A 21,661-nucleotide genomic window follows, 5' to 3' on the forward strand; every position below is an offset into this window, starting at 1 on the left:
TTGCTCACCCTCACAGGGAGGTACGGAAACTTTATTCAAAATCAGAGATACTCAAATCATTTCCATTTTGAGTTTGGAAATCGGAGTAGGCAAGGTACTTCCACTTTTGTCATACCTCCATGGTTGGTGCTGGAAGTAGCCACAGCACTAATCTAATCTCTGACCTGGCTCCTCTATGTGGCAGACATTACAGCGCAATAGGAAATCCTCCACATAACCCAGCTTCCTGGAATCCAGGCAACAACAGATGCTTTGCATTTGAGTTACTCCTGCATACTGCCTCCTGCATTCATCATCCCTATTCATTCTATGCCACACATTGAAATTCTGACTTGAATTGAAAACCATGCTGATCTGCAAAAATTGCCTATTTTGTTGCATTTCACTGAAGTGATGATGATTCAATATACCTAACAGGCAAACTCTCAGAGCATCTTACTCCTCCGCACATTTGCTGTAGCCAATTCCCACTCTTTCCCAGAGAGAGAAATACACCATTAGTGATTTAGTGTTCCAGTGGGACGTGAGGAATGGGTAATACTAATAATCATAACAGTACTAAATAAATACATAAATACAAAGGTGGACGGGAATCTGATTTAATTACAATCAGATTTTTAATTTCATGAGTTAACCAAGAACATATGTCATCCTGGTGGAATTTTTTTTGAAAGACTTGTTTTAGACTTTGATAGGCTTCTTTATCCATTCATATTACTCAGCTATTAGAAATGACAAATACCCACCATTTGCTTCAACGTGGATGGAACTGGAGGGTATTATGCTGAGTGAAGTAAGTCAGTCGGAGAAGGACAAACATTATATGTTCTCATTCATTTGGGGAATATAAATAATAGTGAAAGGGAAAATAAGGGAAGGGAGAAGAAATGTGTGGGAAATATCAGAAAGGGAGACAGAACGTAAAGACTGCTAACTCTGGGAAACGAACTAGGGGTGGTAGAAGGGGAGGAGGGCGGGGGGGTGGGAGTGAATGGGTGACGGGCACTGGGTGTTATTCTGTATGTTAGTAAATTGAACACCAATAAAAAAAATTGATTTGAAAAAAAAAAAAAAAAAAAAAAAAAAAAAAAAAAAAAAAGACTTTGATAGGCTTTGAACCTTTTGAAGACTTTTAGAATTTTCTTGGACTTTGTTATTAAAAGCATACAATTCTAAAAGACCCTGTGGTCGAGTGTGAATGAAAAGAGCCATGAAAGAGAAATGATAGAAAAAGAGTATCAAAAGCAGAAGTGAGAACTTGCGACAGACTGAAAAAATAAAGAGTTTTTATTTATGGGATTTTAATCAATATAATCCTTTGGTATTCTTTGGCTGCAGGAAAATTCTAAAATTGGATATTGCATATAGATTGAGGAATGTAAAATATTAACTATAGTATGGTAACAGTAGCTCCTATTGGCAGATCACAATTTAATAAGGGTGGGACCCCATCAGGGAAGTTTGTGGACTTTTTTTTTTTTTTTCTGTAGTGCACAGGGCTAGAAATACAGGCAGGAAGCTAAGTCACAGATATTCCACAATCCTGGGCAAGTCTCTTGATGGACACTCCATCAAGACAGTAAGCATTAGGCAGTGGCTTTGTATTAAACATTGGACTTGAAGGGTTGAATGGAAGTATGAATAGCATATAAGATGCTATTACAATTCACTAGAGAAAACTGGAATGCACAGTAATATTTGTGTGATGCAATAAACCCTGTGAGTGAAGATCCTTAGAGCTTTTCATATTCCACTTCCAGGCAGATTACACTTTCCACCCCCTGTAAAATTAAGCAGTTTTTTTTAACTGAGAAGAAAGGAACACAGTGACTTAATCATTTTTCTAATGAATTTTAAGAGCCAGCTCACTCTTTTCGGTGTTCCTTTCCTTCTGTCCTGGAATCATGGAAATACATCAATATAGAGTTTCCATCATCCTCAGGCCCTAAGTCACCACAATGAGAAAAGCTTGACTCACCTATCCTTAAGACACATAGCTATGATGAAAAAGAAATTTTAGCTCTTTTGACCTTCTGACATTTTGGCCTTGTTACCACAGTACAACCTAGCCTACTCTAAAGGATAGACTGTATTTGCAATGTGGATCAGATAATATGTAGGTCAATTTAATCTTTGTCAGACTAGAAGGTTTCAAGAAGTATGCTAGAAGTCTCCAAATTGTAATTACTACTGGCCTAGATTTTGAAGTTTATGTGCCTTTAGATAGGCAGAGAAGACAAAATAAGGACTTTGAGGAAGTCAAAATAGTAAGCTGAAAATTACAGAGCCTAAAAAGCTAGGTAGTTGTCTGATGAGGCAGGAGCTCAGTGTTGGGAATATGTGGTGAAGAGACTAGAAAGGACAGATTATAACTAGAAGATTTTTAGAATTTTCATTTTGATATAATTTTTAATTATAGGAAATTTGCAACAACAGTATAAACTATTTCCATATGCACTTTACTAGATCCATCTATTGTTTCTATGTTTTAGTTTTATCTCTTTCCTTCTATTTTCACAGATAGATAGGTAGGTAAATATATAAATAGGTAGATAAGGTAGATGGATGGATGGATGATAGCTGGGTAGATAGCAATGTAGATATTTATGTGTATACTTTTATACACATTTATATACAAATTATTTATTCTGAACTATTTAAGACTAAGCAGGAGATAGTATTTTTCCTTTACTCATTTATTTCTCAGTGAATTTACTAAAAATGAGAACATCTTTTATATCCACAATGCAGTTATAAAAATCAATAAATTTTATATTGATACAGTACCATTATTTAGTTCATAGGCCATATTCCAAGTCTTTCAGTTGTTCCAAGAGTGACCTTTACAACTATTTTTCTGATCAAAATCAGGATCACTTTTAGTTATATTATCTTTTTTTATCTAGTTTCTCAACTTTCTCTTGGCTTTGAAATTTTTGAATAGATAGATATTATTAATAGTAGGGATATTATTTAGCCACAAGAAAGAGGAAAATCCCGCCACTTGTGAAAACATGGGTGGAGTCTAAGGGCATTATGCTAATAAGCAAGAAACATCAGACAAATACTGTATGATTTCACAAATATGTGGAATCTAAAAAAAATAAATCCACAGAAATAGATTGGTGGTTGCCAGATGAGGGGTGGTAGGATTGGATGAGGTGGTCAAAAGATACAAACTTCTAGTACTAGATGAGTAAGTCTTGGGGATATAAAGTACAGTAGGGTGACTATAGTTAACAAAATAGTATTGTATACTTGACAGTTGCTAAAAAGGTAGAACTTAAAAATTCTTATCACAAGATAAAAACTTCATAACCATGTGTAGTGATGAATGTTAACTGAAGTTGCTGTGGTAATCGGTTTGCAAAATATATATGTATCACATCATTATTCATACCTTATGTACATCTTAAACTAATACAGTGTTATATGTCAATCATAGTTCAGCAAAACCTAAGGGAAAAGTTTTAGATCACCAATTCAGGGATACTGCATATTGTTTATGGTAGTTTTTGTAATCCACTAGTATTTTAATAAAAATTTAAATTTAACATATTATCCATGAAATCAAAGATGTGAATGATAACAATTTCATTTCTTTGCCTCATATTATCAGGAGTATTTATTACTTACACAGGGAGCAAAATGGTTTTCTGAAAGGTGAGGCTATTATTCATTTAGAATTGGGGTGAAGGTACAACACTCTGCAATAAAAAAAAGGCAATTTAGTCTAGTAAGATTGTTCCATCTCATTTAAATTTCAATAATGTGTTTTTATTAAATAATGGGAAAAAACACAGTGAATGAAAAAATCATCAATAATCTGGTCCGTTATTTTGGTTAAGGGAATGCGGGAATGTAATTTTCCCTTAAGAATATAATATTAACATCTGTCATCTGTATTTTAGCATGGGGCTCTATGGTATTTAATGATTTACATCTAAAACATAAGTTGCTCTTTTTTTAATCAGAAAACCAACACATTTTGTAACACAATTTAGGAAATACAAAAACTAGAAGAAAATGAAAATCACCCATTATCCCACTATTCTGAGAAAACTTATGGTAACATTTCATGCATATGCACGTATATTTTGCAGAACTGGATCATGCTACATAGGACCCAAGAATTCACATACCTGGAAGGCAGCAAGTCATGGGTAACAGTCAGGAGTGCTGGGGATTTTCATCAGCCAGACAGCATATTCCATGTCTTAAGTGACCAGGCCTCCCCATCCCCAGGTCATTATGGCTTCCAGGTGGGTGAACCCTGAGTATTGCCTTAACTCCAGGATAAGAGGAAGTACCTAAAAATCAGGTTGTTATAAAGTGAAATTTGGAGGTGCAGGAAAGATGATGGAGTAGGAGGATTCTGAGTTCACTTCATCTCACAGACTCACCAAAGCAACAACTATATATACTTTAACAAATTCTGAAAACAACCTGAAGCCTAGAAGAACACATTTAACACAATTAGTTGTAGAGAGAAGGCCACATTAGGAGGGGCAAAAACATGGCTGAGAGCCAACTCCCTGAGAGACTAACCACAAATGGGAGGTATAGCACAAGCATAAAGAATTGAGAGGATCAGACCCCACACCAGGTATCCCCAGCCCTGGGGACCCACAATGGAAACATGAGTCCCACACCATTTGGTTTTGAAGGTCAGCAGGGCTTAACTACAGAAGAGTCAGAGAGGGTGGTAAGAAACTGACACTCTGCCCTTAAAAAGCCACTACACTAAGTAACTCAGCCTGAGACATAGCACAGAAGCAAAGGTTTTTAAATTATCTGAGGTATACCTGAAGGCAATTTATTGATTGATTTTAGGGTGTGTACTAGAGGATCAGGGATCTCCAGGACATTTCTCTAGGAACAGAAGTGCTGGTTCTGGTGCCAATTTTCTTGTCCTCCCCTAGTCTAGACAGCCATATGCTTGCAGGAGCCAGTGCTAACAGTGTCTATTATGCTAGTACTGTGTGCCTCACCCCAGTGTTCCCCTAAGGACAGGTCCCACCTGCAAGAACCTCCATGCAGCTCCAGGCAGCTCCTGTCCCACTACACCTGGTAGGCAGCCTTGGCCAGGACTGGTACCATGACAAAGTGACTCCTGCCCTGGTGAAGCGGGGGAAGATAACCCTACATATCTGTATGTCCACAGTTCCTGTAGCTTAGCCTCTTAGCTGATTATGCAGGGAGCAAGCCCTGATCTTCAGTGCACCTGTAGCTATCACAGCAGTTATCTGCACATAGCCAGGCTGAATGACAGCCTGCTCACCAGTACACCTAAGATTTCTGCAGCTGAGCCCCTCAAGTACAACAACAATAACAAACACTGCCAAGTATACTTGCAGGAGGTGATTGGGGTCATTACAGCAAGCTGGACTGATGGCACACTCCACCTACTAGCAGGTCCAGAGCAAATGGAACTCATCCATAACAGGAGTGCACATGCAGCCCATACAAGGGATACCCCTTGAGTGCCTTCTTCTTTTGACCATAGGGAGTTTATACTACAGGGCACCACAGTACTTCTACACAAGCCACACAACTTTCAAAACCAGGTGATACACCTAACCTACCTAATACAGAGAATATCAAACACATAGAGTTACACAGAAAGGAAGAGACAGGGGAATATGTCCTAAACACCATAAAATCAAAGAAAATGAGCTAAACAATATAGAGATAAGCAATCTACTTGGTAAAGATTTCAAATGCTCATAAAGATACTCACTGGATTTAAGAGTTAATGAGCTCAGTAAAAACCTAAAAAATATATATGTATTAAAAAACAGAGCTGAAAAATAAAATAATTTGAATGAAAAATACACTTGAGGGAATCAACAATAGATTCGAAGATGCAGAACAGGGTATCAATGATCTGGAAGACAGGGTAATGGAAAAGTGAAAAGCTAATAGTGAAAAGAAAAAAGAATGATAAAAAATGAGAATAGGTCCAAGACCTCAGCAACATTATCTCAAATAACAACATTCACATTATAGGGATTCCAAAAGGAGAAGAGGGTCAGGCAGTGGGAGGCAGAAAACTTAGCTGAAGGAAGAATAGGTGAAAACTTCCCTGATCTGAAGAAGGAAAAGGACAGTGAGGTCTAGGAATCACAGTGAAGGTCAGACAAAGCGAACCGAAGGTAATCCCCACAAGACATATAATAATTAAAATGCCTAAAACTAAAGATGAATAAAGAATCTTAAAAGCAGCAAGAAAGGGACACATGGGTGGCTCAGTAGTTGAGCATCTGCCTTTGGCTCAGGTCATGATCCTGGAGACCTGGGATCAAGTCCTGCATTAGCTTCCCCACAAGGAGCCTGCTTCTCCTTCTGCCTATGTCTCTGTCTCTCTCTCTCTGTGTCTCTCATGAACAAATAAATAAAATCTAAAAAAAAAAAAGCAGCAAGAAAAAAGAAAATAGATACTTAGAAGGGAGCCCCACAAACCCATTGGCTGAGTTGACAGCAGAAACTTGCTGGCCAGAAGGGGGTAGGTGTGATATATTCAAAGTGCTTGATAGGAAAAAAACCTACAACAAAAAATATCCTATCCAGAAAGGTTATCATTCAGAATTGAAAGAGAGGTAAAAAGTTTCCCAGACAAACCAGGTGAAAGGAGTTCACTATTGAACCAACTTTACAAGGAACGTTAAAGGAAATTTTTAAGTGGAAAGAAAGGAGCATAACTATAAGAAAATTATAAAAGGTAAAAATGTCACTGGTAAAAGCAAACATTATGTAAACATAGTACACTGATAAAACACAAAAGTAGTAAAATCAATTCTTTGTACAAAAATGAGTCAAGGAATACACAAACATGTAGAATATAATATCATATACATAAATGTGGAGGGGGAGGAAATACATAGTGGTTTTAGAATGTGTTCAAACTTAAGTGGCTTTGAATACACATTATCTATATGGACTTAACAGATATACAGAGCATTCCATCCCCCCTAAAAAAAATACACATTCTCTTCAGGACCACATGAAAACATCTCCAGGATAGATCATGTGTTAGGTCACAGAGCAGATCTGAATAAATCTAAAAAGACTGAACTTGTATTAACCATCTTTTCCAACCACAACGTTATGAAACTAGAAATCAATTATAAGAAAAAAAAACTGCAAAAAAAACCCCAAACACATATAAACAACATGGTACTAAATAATCAAGGCATCAACAAAGCAAGAGAAATTTAAAAATATACAGAGACAAATCAAAATTAAAAAAAAATGAAGTAAATCTTTAGGACACAGCAAAAGCAGTTGTAAGAGATGCTGCAGGCCCACCTTAAGAAACAAGAAAAATCTCCAGTAAATAACATAACCTTACACCTGATGGAACTAGAAAAAGAAGAACAAATAAAGCCTAAAGTTAGTAGAAGGAGGGAAATAATAAAGATCAGAAGTTTTATAAAAATAGACTTTAGAAATAGAGGCAAAAAATGAAAACTATCAATAAAACCAAAAGTTTCTGCCTTGAAAAGATTAAAAAAATTGATAAACCTTTAGCTAGACTCACCAAGGAAAAAAGGAGAAAGACTCAAGGAAAAAATCAGAAAGAAAGAAAAAAACAGGAGAAATTCCAACAGATAATACAGAAATACAAAGGATTGTAAGAGAACACTATGAAAATTATATGCCAACAACTTAGACAACCTAGAAGAAATAGTAAAATTCCCAGAACCATGCAATATTCCAAACCTTAGTTAGAAAGAAATAGAAAACAGGAGCAGAACTATTACTAGTAAGGAACACTTCTAAATTCATTCTATGAGTCCAGCATTACCCTGAAGCCACACACAGACAAAATACTACTAAAAAGAGAAAGTATCATCAAGTATCTCTGATGAACAAAGATGCAAAAATCCTCAACAAAATAGGCAAGCTGGACTCAATAACACATTAAAAGGATCATTCACCACAATCAAGTGGGATTTATTCCACAAATCAACCTGTATCATGTATCACATTATAAGAATAAAAATTATGTGATAATCTTTATGATAAAAATCTCAACAAAGTGGATAAAGAGCGAATATACCTCAACATAATAAAGGCAATATATAAAAAAAACCTAGAACTAACATGATATTCATTAGTAGAAAATGAAAGTTTTTTCTCTAAGATCAGGACAAAACAAGGAAGACCACTCTCACCACTTTTATTCAACATAATACTGGAAGTCTTAGGCATAACAGTTAGATAAGGGGGAAAAAAGCATTCAAACTGGTAAGGAAGAGATAAAATTTTCACTATTTGCAGATGGCATGTTGCTATACAAGAAAACCCAGACTCCACCAAAAAACTATTCTAATTCAGTAAATTTGTAGGACACAAAAATACTGTTGCATTTCTAGACACTAAAAACAAGTTAGAAGAAAAGAGAAATTAAGAAAATAATCCCATTTACAATTGCACCAGAAAGAATAAAATACTTAGTAATAAATTTTTTAAAAGATTTATTTATTTATTTTAGAGAGAGAGAGAGCATGCAAGTGAGCAAGGGGAGGGGCAGGGGGAGATAGAGAGAGAGAGAGAGAGTCCTCAAGCAGGCTCCCTGCTGAGTGCAGAGCCCAATATGTTGCTCAATTCCAAGACCCTAAGATCATCACCCGAGACAAATCAAGAGTTGGCCACTTGACCAACTGAGCCAACCAGGTGCCCTTGTAGGAATAAATTTAACCAAGGAGATGAAAGACCTATACTCTGAAAACTGACACTGCTGAAAGAAACTGAAGACAACACTAATAAATGGAAAGATAGAACATGTCGTAGGCTACCCAAAGGAATCTACAGATCCACAGCAAACTCTATCAAAATACCATTAACATTTTTTTAGAACTAGAAAAAATAATTCTAAAATATATATGAAAACACAAATGACCCCATATTTCAAAGCAGTCTTGAGAAAGAAGAACAAAACTGAAAGTATCATAATTTCATATTTCAAAGCTATAGTAATCCAAACAGCATGGTACAGACACAAAAATAGATATATAGATCACTAGAATAGAGAATCCAGAAGTGAATCCAACTTTTACATGGTCAATTAACCTATGACAAAGGAAGGAAGACTATACATTAGGACAAAGAGCATCTGTTTATATATGGTGTTGGGAAAACTGGAGAGCTACATGTAAAAGAAGGACCTAGACCACTTTCTTAATCCAAACACAAAAATAAACTGAAAATGTACTAAAGACAGAAATGAGAGACTTGAAACCATAAAATTCCATAAAGAAAACATCGGCAGTAATCTTTTAGACATTGGCTTTAGCAATGTATTTACAGATGTGTCTACCCAGGCAAGGAAAACAAAGCAAAAGTAAACTATTGGTACCTCACCAAAATAAAACGCTTTTGTAAAGCAAAGAAAACCATCAGTCAGGATGGGTAGTATCAAAAAGATAAGAAATAATAATTATTGGCAAGAATGTAGAGAGAAAGGAATTCTCATGCATGACTGATACGAATATAGACTGGTACAGACACTCTGGAAAATAGTATTGAGGTTTCTCAAAAAATTAAAAAATTATCATACCCCATAATTTTACTACTGGGTATTTACCCAAACAAAACAAAAACAGTAATTTGAAATGATACATGCATCCCTATACTTATTGCAGTATTATTTACAATAACCCAGAAATGGAAGCAACCTAAGTGTCTATCAATAAATTTTTTAAAATGTGGTACATATATACCATCAAATATTACTCAGAAAAATGACATCTCATCATTTGTGACAGCATGGATTAAAGGTATTATATTAAGTGAAATAAATCAGAGAAAGAGAAATAACATTATTTCACTTATATGTGGAGTCTGAAAAACAAGACACTTGAACAGACAAACAGAACAGACTCATCGATACAGAGAACAAACTAGGGGTTGCCAGAAGGGGTGGAGAGGTTGCATGGACAGAATAGTTGAAGGGAATCAAGAAATAAAAACTTCCAGGGACTTCTGGGTGGCTCAGTAGTTAAGCATCAAACTCTCGGTTTCAACTCAGGTCATGATCTTGGGGTCCTGGCATTGAGCCCTTCGTGGAGCCCTATGTCCAGCTCTGTGCTCAGCGGGGAGTCTGCTTGAGTTAATCTCTCCCTTTCCCTCTGTATCACCCTTCTTGTGCTCTCTTTCTCTCCCTCTAAAACTAATAATTTTTCTTAAAAAAAAAAGCAAACTTCTAATCATAAAATAAGTCACGGGAGATGAAAATTACAGCATAAAGGAATATAGTCAATAGCATTGTATGTTGACAAATGGTGACTATAATTATCATGTAATTATCATAATGAACACCGAGTAATGTATGGAATTATTAAATGTTGTATGCCCGAACTATGTGGAAGTATGTTAAATATAATAAATATGGAAAAATGTAAAATATTTAGACATATTAAAATAAATTAACACAATCAAATATCCTGTCTTTTAATTTTTGGCAATTAATTTAAAAAATTAACACCATACTGCCAAACCTAACAAACCTATAGGCTATATTCCACCAAAGAGAGTCCTTTTTACCTCCTCTGTATTTTCTTTCAATTTCTACATTTTTTACTTAATTTTACCAATTGAGTATTTCCCTCATATCATTAGTATTCCTAAATATAAACATTGATTTCAATGGCAATTTAGAATTAAATCATAAGCATATGTCATTATGCTTATTACGCTATATCCTTAATATTTGGGCATTATGTTGTTTTTTTTGTTTTGTTCTTATTAATGCTGTGATAAACATTACTGTATATAAATCTATCTATACAACTCTATCTCTGTATTCATTCCTAGAAATGGTATTACTGGTTCCAAACAGTGACATTTTTAAGGTACATATAACTAAACTGCTTTCAAAATTGTTACACCAATTTTTTACTCCCACTAGCAGTATTTAAGAACATTGTATCTATGGCAGCCTTATCAGTATTTTGTATTTGCCTTTAATTTTAGAAACTGAGCATGGGAAAGTAATGTTGCACAGCATTTTTTTTTTAATTTAATAGTTTGGGATTAGGCTTCAGCAACATTTTCCTTTTTCCTGAACTCGCCATTTCATAATCCAAATAATAACAATTTATGAAGAAAATAATTATCTAGATAAAACAGTAGTTCATTAATAATTACATTCCCATGAACAAAGTAAAAGTCACCTTGCTAGAATATAGTTTAATGTTCACACACTTTCCATTTCTTTCATTTATTCAGCTTTGGGGACTGATTAAGCCAAGAAACAGCCACGGAAAACTACTATGTGTTTGAAGAGTAAATGACAATGCATATTTCAAAGAGTAAATGTCTCTTGCTTTGCAGGGCCAATGCATTCACTTCAGCAAAATTGGCTATAAAGTGAATTGTGTTTCCCTACAGACTTGTGATATAAAATCAGCAATATGTTGTTTTAGCAAGAAAAAAAAATGACTAACGTGAGTAATAAAAATAGCTTCACAATAAATAAAGATTACCAGGTTGTGAGATGTTACATGGATTCATTAATTCATTCAACAGATATGTGAGAGGCTCTAATGTCCCAGAATCACACCAAAGACTGAGGATAGAGCTGAGACTAAAACAAAATGCCATACCTTATAATACTATCCAAGATTGGAGTTCATGCTTTGCTTGAAGGACTTACATCCCATGCTTAAGGCCAAGTTTGGTATCACTTTGTCCCTAATTTCCCAGATGAGTTGCCTTCTCTTATGTTTTGGTTGTTTATGAAATATAAAACAATTAAAATGCAATTTTGGAGTTTGCAGGTAGGTGTCAGTATGCAGTGTGTATCATATATTCCTTTCTTAGATGGAGATGTTGGTTTCACAATGCACTTTATCAGTTTTATACTTTTGATTTTGCTTAAGTGAATTTTCTTAAAATGAAGGACACTTTATCTTAATTAAGAAGTTACTTAATGTTCCCATGTTCACAAAAGTACTTCTCAAACACCTATTAGTGCAAGACACTATAAATGCTGGTATCTTGACTGTGATGATCAAGCATATACCCTGCCTGTAGGGGATTTGCATTTATTTTATCATGGAATTCAGAACCCCCAAAATAAGCAAATTAATTAATTACGTGTTACTGTATTAAGCACTATAAAGAGTGTATATACTTCAGGCAGAATGATCAGGAAAAGCATCTCTGAGAATATTGTTGTATCTGGGAGTCTCAAAGTGAAGATTGAGGATATAATGTTGTTCCAGGCAGAGAGAATAGCAAGTCCATAGGTCCTAAGACAGAAAAAAAAAAAAAAAAAAAAAAAAAAAAGCCTTATTTGAAAAACAAAAGAAGACCAGTGTGAGTGAAGTTTAATAGAAAAGGAGGAGAAACACAGGACTGTGTCAGGACAGTAACAAAGAGGCCAGATCCTTTAGGACCTTGTCAGTCATGGTAAAGAATTTAGATTTATTCTAAAGGCAATGAGAAACCATATGACAGAGAAGAACTCTAAGAAAGCTGCACAAAAATTGGATGGTGTTTTGAGCTCATAATATTGGTTTCCCAGGACTGAAATTTATACAGACAGAGGATAACTAAATTTCAGTACTTGTAGTATCAGAACGGGTGTTTTACAATAAAGACTACCTATACTCAAGATTGGGAAAAAAAATAGGTGTTTTAATTGTACAAAATAACCCAAAGAACATTTGAATAAGTAATGTGACTACATGAGAAGGACTTGTAACTCTAACTTTTCTAGGAAATAAAGTTAACCATACCAGCATGGCAGGTGCCTCAGAACATAAGTGCTGGAATGGTATGACTCCAATGCAGGTGGCAACTGTTAAGGAGATTCTGCTGTGAAAATGGAATTGAAAGAGGTCCAACTGCAAATAGGGGAGGGAAGCCACTGCAATCCACCAAAAAAAACGCAGGTATGGAATCTTCTCTGAGATAGATCACATGTTTTGCCATGAAACAAATCTCAATAAATTTAAGAATACTAAAAACATATTAAACATCTTATCCAATTTAACACTATGAAACTAGGTATTAATTATAACAATAACAGAAACCTAGAAAAAACAGACATGTGGCAACTAAACAACATGCTACTAAATAACTAATGAGTCAATGAGAAGTCCAAGAGGAAATTTAAAAATATATCGAGACATAAAAATGGAAACAAATCAAATCAGTCTTTGAGTTGCAGCAAAAGGAATTCTAAGAGGTAAGTTTATAGCATGATAGGCCTACCTCAATAAAAATAAACATCTCAAGTAAATAATTTAACCTTACATCTCAAGGAACTAGAATAAAAACAAAGCTCAAAGTTAGTAGAAGGTAGGAAATGATAAAGATCAGAGAAGAAATAAATGGCACAAAGACTGGAAAAAGAAAAACAGAAAGATCCATGAAACTAAGACTTTGTTCTTTGAAAATTGATAAACCTTTAGTAAGACTCAGGAAAAATAGAGCATTCAAATAAAATAAAAAATGAAAAAGAAGTTACAACCAATACCACATAATTATAAAGGATTTCAAGAGACTGCTATGAAAAATGTATGCCTACAAATTGGACAGCCTAAAAGAAATGTTGAAATTTCTAGACTGAAGACTGAGAATCAGGACAAAATAAAAAATATAAACAGACCAATTACTAGGAACAAAATTGAACTGGTAATCAAAAACCTCCTAACAAATAGAGGTCCAGGACCAAAAGGCCTCACAGGTAAATTTTACCAAACATTTCAAGAAGAGTTAATACCTATCCTTATCAAACTATTTCAAAAAAGAGAAAAGGAAGGAATTCTTCCAAATTTGTTCTATGAGGCCAGAATTACCCTAATACCAAAACCAGACAAAGAGACTAGCAAGGAAGGACATAGTACTGGAAGTCCTAGCCGCAGCAATCAAACAAGAAAAAGAAATCAAAGGTATTCAAATTGTAGGAAAGTAGTATAACTATCACTGTTTGCAAATGACATGATACTATACGTAGAAAACTCTAAGGCTCCACCAAAAAATAATTAGAACTAATGAATTCAGTAAAATTGCATGATATAAAATGAATGTACAGAAATATATTTCTATACAATAATAAATAATGGAAAGGGGAATTAAGAAAATAATCCTATTTACAATTGCAGCAGAAAGAATAAAATGCTTAGAAATAAATTACTCTGAAAACTACAAAACCTGAATAAAAGAAATTGGAAATAACACAAACAAGTGGAAAGACATACCACGCTGATAGAATGGAAAAACTATTACTGTTAAAATGTCCATATTACCCAAAACAATCTCCAAATTCAATGCAATCCCTATCAAGATACCAACAGTAATTTTTACAGAATAAGAATAATCCAAAAATTTAAATGGAAACACCAAAGACACCAAATAGCCAAAGGAATCCTGAGAAAAAGGAATAAAGCTGGAGCTATCACAAGTCTAGATTTCAAATCATATGACAAAGCTATGGTAATCCAAACAGTATAGTACTGACACAAAAAGAGATACATAGATCAACAAAACAGAACACAGAGCCCAGAAATAAACCCGCACTTACATGGTCAATTAATCTATGACACAGCAGGTAATGGGGAAAAGCTAGTCTGTTCAATTAATGATATAGGAAAACTGGATAGCTACATGCAAAAAAAAAATACATGGAGACAGATAAAAATGGAAACAAAACAAACCAAAGTCTTTGAGACTTTAAACTGTAAGTTTATAAAACAGGCCTACTTGAGGCCTGAACCACTTTCTTATATCATACACAAAGATAAAGTCAAAATGTATTAAGACTTAGAGGTGAGACCCGAACCCATAATATTCCTAGAAGAAAATTTTAGGCAGTAATCTCTTAGACATTGGTCTGGCAATATATTTATGGATAGGTCTCTTCAGACAAGGGAAACAAAAGCAAAAATAAACTAGTGAGACTATGATAAATTTCCTTCCTACACAGTGAAGGAAACCAGCCACAAAGTAAATAGGCCACCTAGTTCATGGGAGAAGATATTTGAAAATAATATATCCAATAAGGGGTTAATATCCAAATTATATAAGGAATTTATACAGCTCAACACGAAAATCAAACCAAAAAATAAGCCACAAATAATCCAATTTAAAAAATGGACAGAGGACTTGAATAGACATTTCTATAAACACATACAGATTTCTAGGAGATGCATGAAAACATGCTGAGTATTACTAATTGTCAGGAAAATGCAATTCAAAACACTTATGAGTTATCACCTCACACCAGTCAGAATGGCTGGTATAAAAAAGATAAGAAAAAAAAACGAGTGGTAGTAAGGATGTGGAAAAAAGGGGATTCTTATACATCGTTGGTTGGGACTGTTAATTGGTGCAGCCACTGTGGAATTAAGTATGGAGTGTCCTCAAAACGTAAAAAGAGAAAAACCGTATGACCCAGTAATTCCACTCTTGATATTTGCCCAAAGATAACAAAAACACTAATTTAAAAAAAATATGCACTCCTATGTTTATTGCAGCATCATTTACAATAGCCATCATACAGAAGCAACCTAAGTGTCTATCAAGAGATGAATAAAGAAAAAAAAAAGAGATGAATAAAGAAAATGTGATGTCAAAAAAAAAGAAATTGTGATGTCGACATACACATATATTATATATTTATATATATTTATATTCATATACACATAATAAAATATTACTCATAAAAAAATGAAACTTTGCCATTTGCAACAATATGGGTAGAGCTACAGGGTATTATGTTAAGTGAAACAGAAAAAGACATTCCAAATAATTATATTTATGTGAGGAACCTAAAAAACAAATGAACAAATAAACAGAAAACAAAAATTGATGCACAGATACAGAGTATAAACTAATAGTTTCCAAAGGAGAGGGGAGAGGCTGGGTGTATGGTTGGGGGGATGGTGGATAAGCAAAACAGGTGAGAGGTTAAAGGAGGTACAATATATGTCATGGGGATGAAAAGTACAGCATAAGCAATAGAATCTATAATATTTTAATAACTTCTTATGATGACACACAGTAACTACACTTACTATGGTGAGCATTTCATAATGTATAGAACTGTCAAATCACTAAGTTGTACACTGGAAACTAATATTGTGTATCAACTATAGTAAAAAAAATATATATATATATTTTTTTTTAGTAAAAAATATTTTTAAAAGAACTGATTAATATCAGTTCTTAAGTGATCGTTAACTTGGTATGGTCCTTTATTTCTTTCTATCTCCTGTGTATTTTTAATGTTATTGGTGTCAGCTTTTATAAATTAGTAGTTTGAAATCTACTACTGTTTTATCTTCCAGAGAATACATTTAATGCATTGTTTTTTGTGAAAAAGAAACCAAACATCTTAATCTCAAATGGCAAGAGATGAGGCCCATTGGTGAACAACTGTCCAATCATAATAATGGACTCAACTAATCCTAGGATCAGTGAAAAGGACATGAGCTTCTTCAGAAATTTAAGGATGTATATTTACATGAACATTCAAAGATTTCAGTAAAAATGCTTCTCATCCTAATCCTTCATCTACATTCTGTGTAAGACCAAAGATTTTATATGTGGAAGAAATAATCAAGAAGCTTAAAAGAAAGATATTTCTATGGATACATATCCCCAAGAATAACCACCATAACTACTTCAAAGTAGCTAACACATGAGTCCAGACTGGAAAAAGACAGCTGAGCTTAATTTTCTATGGCATTTCCCGTGGTATTATATTTGCTTGTGCCAAATGGATATGGACATTTTTAGCTCAAGTTTTCAGTGGTTTGTTTTTTCATCTCATCTGTGCTCCAATGCACAATTTCATCTGCTCACACCTGCATAGCCAACATGTTGGCTATGTAGAAAACTTCCATGGCTCCTACTATCACATGGGACTATAGTACTAAATGCTTCATGGGCCAGTTGCTTCCAAAGAAAGCAAAAGATTCATCAGGATTTTTTCTTTTAAGATTCATCAGGATTTAGACTACCTTTATGACCTCCCACTACAAATGAAAACCCCTTTGTTCCATTTATGCCAACATTTCTCCTCTAATCCATTCATTAGAACCTTTATCCCTTATTAGATGTACTACTTAATTGATAACTTTGATTGGTACTGTTGTGCTTCATGATTTGAAGAATTTTTCAAGAATGATTTATAGGAAGAAAATATCCAAGATTAAGCAATCATTTGTAGATCTTGATAAGAGACTTAAAATACTCCTAAGATCCATATTCAGCTCCTACATTAAGTTCATTTTAAAACTAGTCCTTTAATTTTTATCTTCAGCTATGAATATAAAACCAATAGCATCTCTGTTCCAGTTTCATAGAGGTCCACTGGAAGAGCCTCTACCTGCCTCTATGGATTTAACATCTTTAACAGCCACATTGCAGATATTTAAGTAAAGTTTGTATTAAACAAAAGTGTACCCCTTACACCGGAACCAAGTTCTGGATAATGGGAACATATATGTATTCATTCACAAATACGTATCAAGCTCAATGAATAACAGTGAATATAAAAATACTTTTTTCATGAATCTTATGGTATAATAATAAAGTTTAACAATTAAGAAATCACACAAATAAAGATAAAGTTGCAATTATGATAAGCACTTCCCAGGAAAATTACAGGGTATACTGAGAATATATAGCAGTGAGATCTAAACTAGACTGTGGGGAGATAAGGGTTTACATCCAGTGTAAGTGCCATCTGAGAAGTAAAAATAAGTAAGAATTAAACAAAGAAGATTGGGATTGTTGAAGAGCATAGTTTACTATGGCAAGAGGCATATTATCCTGAAAGACAGCAAGAAAACCAGAAAAAGAGTTAAAGGGGAAAATAGTAACAAAGGATGACTTTGGAAAGGTAGACAGAGCCTATTTCCTGAGGTAGTATCAGTAACTTTTATTGAATTCTGTTTCTATGTTAGCTATCATTCTGAACACTTTACTTGCATTTGCTCATTTAATACAACCAACATATAAAGGAGGAGTGTTCGTGTCCCCCATTTAGCTGATGATGAAACAGAGTCCAGAGAGGTTAGGGGTCAGCTAATAAGTGGTTGAGCCAAGACTGGAAGCCAGGCAGGCTGTCCCCAGAGTCATGACTCTTCATCACTATTCTACACTGCCTCTCAAACTAGAGAAAAATTAGAGTGCTAAGAGCGTATGGCCTGCTCGAAATTGTTCAAGCTCTCTGTACTGATTCCTCCACAATGGCCTAAATCCATATAACACAATTTATGGCAGATTAAATGAATTGATATACAGGAAGCACTTAATACAGTGTCTGGCATATAATGAGTACTATAAAGTGCCAAATAACAACGTTACTTGTTACTTGTTATTCTGTTGGAAAGTGAATAAAATTAGCTGGGTATGTATGGCATGGCTATATATGCATTTTTAAAAGATCACTTTAGCTACAATGAGAAGAATGGATTGGAAGGAAGGCATATGTGGAACAAGAAGACCACTCTTGAAGCTACTCTGCTGCCCAGGACTGAAATAAGGGGGCTAGGATGGAAAACTGAAGATGGAGAGAAATGGATGGATTTAAGAAATATAAAATCATCAGAATTTGCTGAGGATTGGTTATTGAGGATGAAGATCAAGGTGTTGAAGATAGTTATCCAGGCTAGATGTAGTGCTTCTGTCCACTGGGTTTGGGGTTATTAGTACAAGCTTAGGAGAAAATATTTTAAGTTTGATCTTTAATCTGATGAGTTTAAGGATTTTGGACACATCCAAGTAGAGATATGTCAGTATTTATTATTTCTATGCTGCTTAATTACAAAAACTAACTGGAAGCTACTTATAAACTACAAATTTATCAATCCTGTGTACCAGAAACTTCAGTAGACATTTTATATCATTTATTTCAATAACAACCCAAAACTATTAACCATTTCTCACATTTTACAGTCACATGTTTACTTCCTTGGAACCTTTATAGCCAGTTTTACTTCTTGAAACATAAGAATATTTGGCTGCAAACCAAGAGAAAGGAGTCAGATAAGATTCTTGGATATAACGATGAAGACATGGAGCCCATAGTACAACAAACTTTAAACAGGCAATTACAACAGTGGTGATTGCATGAAGGAGGAGTTGAATATATTGTAGGAATATGTAATATGTAACGGAGAGGCCTATATTCTTCAGGGATATGGGGACATCAGGGAAGGCCTCCTGGAGACCTCCTGGTGACACTTGAGTTGGAACCTAGAAGACAAGGAGCTTTTTGCCATGTGAAAGGGTTGAGATGGAAGGAGAGGAAAGGTAACCAGGTCAGAAATACCCGAGTTATTGTCAATCCATGATTGTCTGCAGATTCTTATTCTTTTTTTTAAGATATAAATATTTTTTAAGATTATATTTATTCATGACAGACAGAGAGAGAGAGAGAGGCAGAGACGCAGGCAGAGGGAGAAGCAGGCTCCATGCAGGGAACCCAACGTAGGACTCCATCCCTGGTCTCCAGAATCCTGCCCTGGGCCCAAGGTGGCGCTAAACCACTGAGCCACTGGGGCTGCCCTGCAGATTCTTATTCTACAGAAGATATGGCATGTCCAGGAACTGAATGAAGGTCGGGATGGCAAAAGCAGTGTGTGTGTGAGTGTGTGTGTGTGTGTGTGTGTGTGTGTGTGTGTAAAAAGGCACTAATGAGGCTAAAAAGGTTAAGTATGGGCTGAATCATCTCAGGACTTATAGCGACTTGAGGGACTTTAGACTTTTTCCTAAGACTGTGGTGGGAGCATTGAGTAAATAATTTCAAATATTTTAGGGAATCCCTCTGACTATGGTATCATAGCTCTTTCTTGGCTTTCAGCTCTTCTGAAATATGCTAATTTCACCTAATAGACTTAATTGAATAGAATTCAATTGCAGACCTGCAAATTCCTTGCAGTTATCTATTTATCTATCTGTCATCTATCTACCTACTTACCTACTACCATCTGCATGCTGCCATATCTTTAAGTTTTATTTTAAAAGGTGTTCTTTTTTTATTTAAATTCAATTAGCTAACATATTAACTAACATCATTAGTTTCAAATGCCATCTCTTTGTTTTAGGTTTTGTTTCTTTGATTTTGCTTTCCAAAGGAATACCTCAGTCTCTACGTGGATTTTGGTATTTATCTCACTGCCAATCACTCTCTCCTCTGCTCCACTTTATTATTTTCTGTATTATATCACCACTTGCAACAAAACTGATGCTCATTGGAAAAGTCCATTTTCATTCAAAAGAGGAAAGTGCACACCTGTTTGCTTGAAAAATTTTATCTTGAGATTAAGTCTATACTGGCAAATATCACTTTGAAATTTTGGAAGAATGTTGCAGTTCACTCAAATATCTAATGGAAGTCTACATTTGGCTAACACACAAGTACACATGCAGCATATGCCTCATTGTTATACATCGGCCATGCCTAGAATCTCCATAGAGAGTTTTGTCAAAATGTAATCAGCCCAAAGACACCCTCCTGCCTATGACAGGAATTGGGCATGTGTCAGCATGAGCTGTGAGACAATATACAATCACAGTTCAGAAATGAGCATTTATGTTATTGAATGCAGCAAATGCACAGGCCTCAGATTTCTTTTTTCAATCATGAAAAATCCTACAGAAATATGCATGTTCAAATAATAGTGACATAAATATGTTTAAGTTCCAGTTATTTACATAATTCTCCCTAAGAAAAATGAGCCCTATGAACTGAGAGCCTCTCCTTATAGTCTCTCAAGTAGTAACACACTTCTGAATGCCTATATTCTCCATATTCCCACTTTAAGAAAAACGAAGACCAACTGTTGTCTTTTACTTATATAAACCAAGAGAATGTGTCCTCTCCATACTTACTTTGCCACCAACCTCACAAACCCAAAAAGAACAGTGGATAAAAAGAAACATTATTCTCTTTAGTTTGAAGACTTCTTTCAAGGACTCAGCTTCTGAGGCCAGAACTTATCCCTGAGTCTTCTTAGCAGCTTGCAATGCCCTTGCTATGACAGTCCCTCATGAACCAAAAGTAAAGGTAAAGGAATTTGATCTGTAGTTATTAGAACTGTTAATGTTTACTAAAATGGGTTTGTGGGTATTTTTGGAGAATCCTTTCTAAAGTTTTTTATTTTTTTATTATTATTTTTTTTAAATGTAAGATGACTGAGTCAAATATGGAGGCTCAGAGCAGTACTCTGCTTCAATAATGCTCTGGAGTCTTTATCTAAAACCAGATGCAGTGTCAATCATGGAGGAGGGTGAGCACATGTTCCCAGATACCTAATAAAGGGGACAGACAGGATCCACCCCAACCTAACAGGATATTACTGCAAAAGTATGTTCAGCTCTAGCAGACCCTAGACTTAAAGTCACACATATGAATTCCAATCTGAGGAGCAAGGTTAGCATTCTATCACTAGCCATGATTTAAACATAAGCTCTGCTATAATCTATGGCACCTGGGTGGCTCAGTGGTTGAGCATCTGCCTTTGGCTCAGGTCCTGATCCCGGGGTCCTGGGTTTGAGTCCCACATTGAGTTCCTAAGGGGAGCCTGCTTCTCTGCCTATGTCTCTCCATCTCTCTGTGTGTCTCTCATGAATAAATAAATAAAATCTCTGAAAAAAAAAGCTCTGCTACAGTCTAGCCTAAAGAGTTGATCTTGTA

The 21,661-nt window shown here is 35.0% G+C and overlaps 1 long non-coding RNA gene across 4 annotated transcripts in view; it reads left to right on the top strand.

The window, feature by feature from the left end:
• LOC140633586 (uncharacterized) overlaps positions 1-17,379 on the top strand; it is a 144,877-nt gene extending 127,498 nt beyond the window's left edge. For 2 of the 4 annotated variants that reach the window (XR_012031168.1, XR_012031170.1), the window contains 2 exons: positions 4,104-4,262; positions 11,233-11,449. This is a non-coding gene — a long non-coding RNA (uncharacterized lncRNA). Of the gene's footprint in view, positions 1-4,103; positions 4,263-11,232; positions 11,450-12,727; positions 12,903-16,301 lie in introns of those variants that run through there. The other 2 variants (XR_012031171.1, XR_012031169.1) reach the window with 2 other exon arrangements.
• Positions 17,380-21,661: the final 4,282 nt, after the last annotated feature.

The sequence above is a fragment of the Canis lupus genome, chromosome 5 (genome assembly GCF_048164855.1).
Source record: "Canis lupus baileyi chromosome 5, mCanLup2.hap1, whole genome shotgun sequence".
Taxonomy (NCBI): Eukaryota; Metazoa; Chordata; class Mammalia; order Carnivora; family Canidae; genus Canis; species Canis lupus.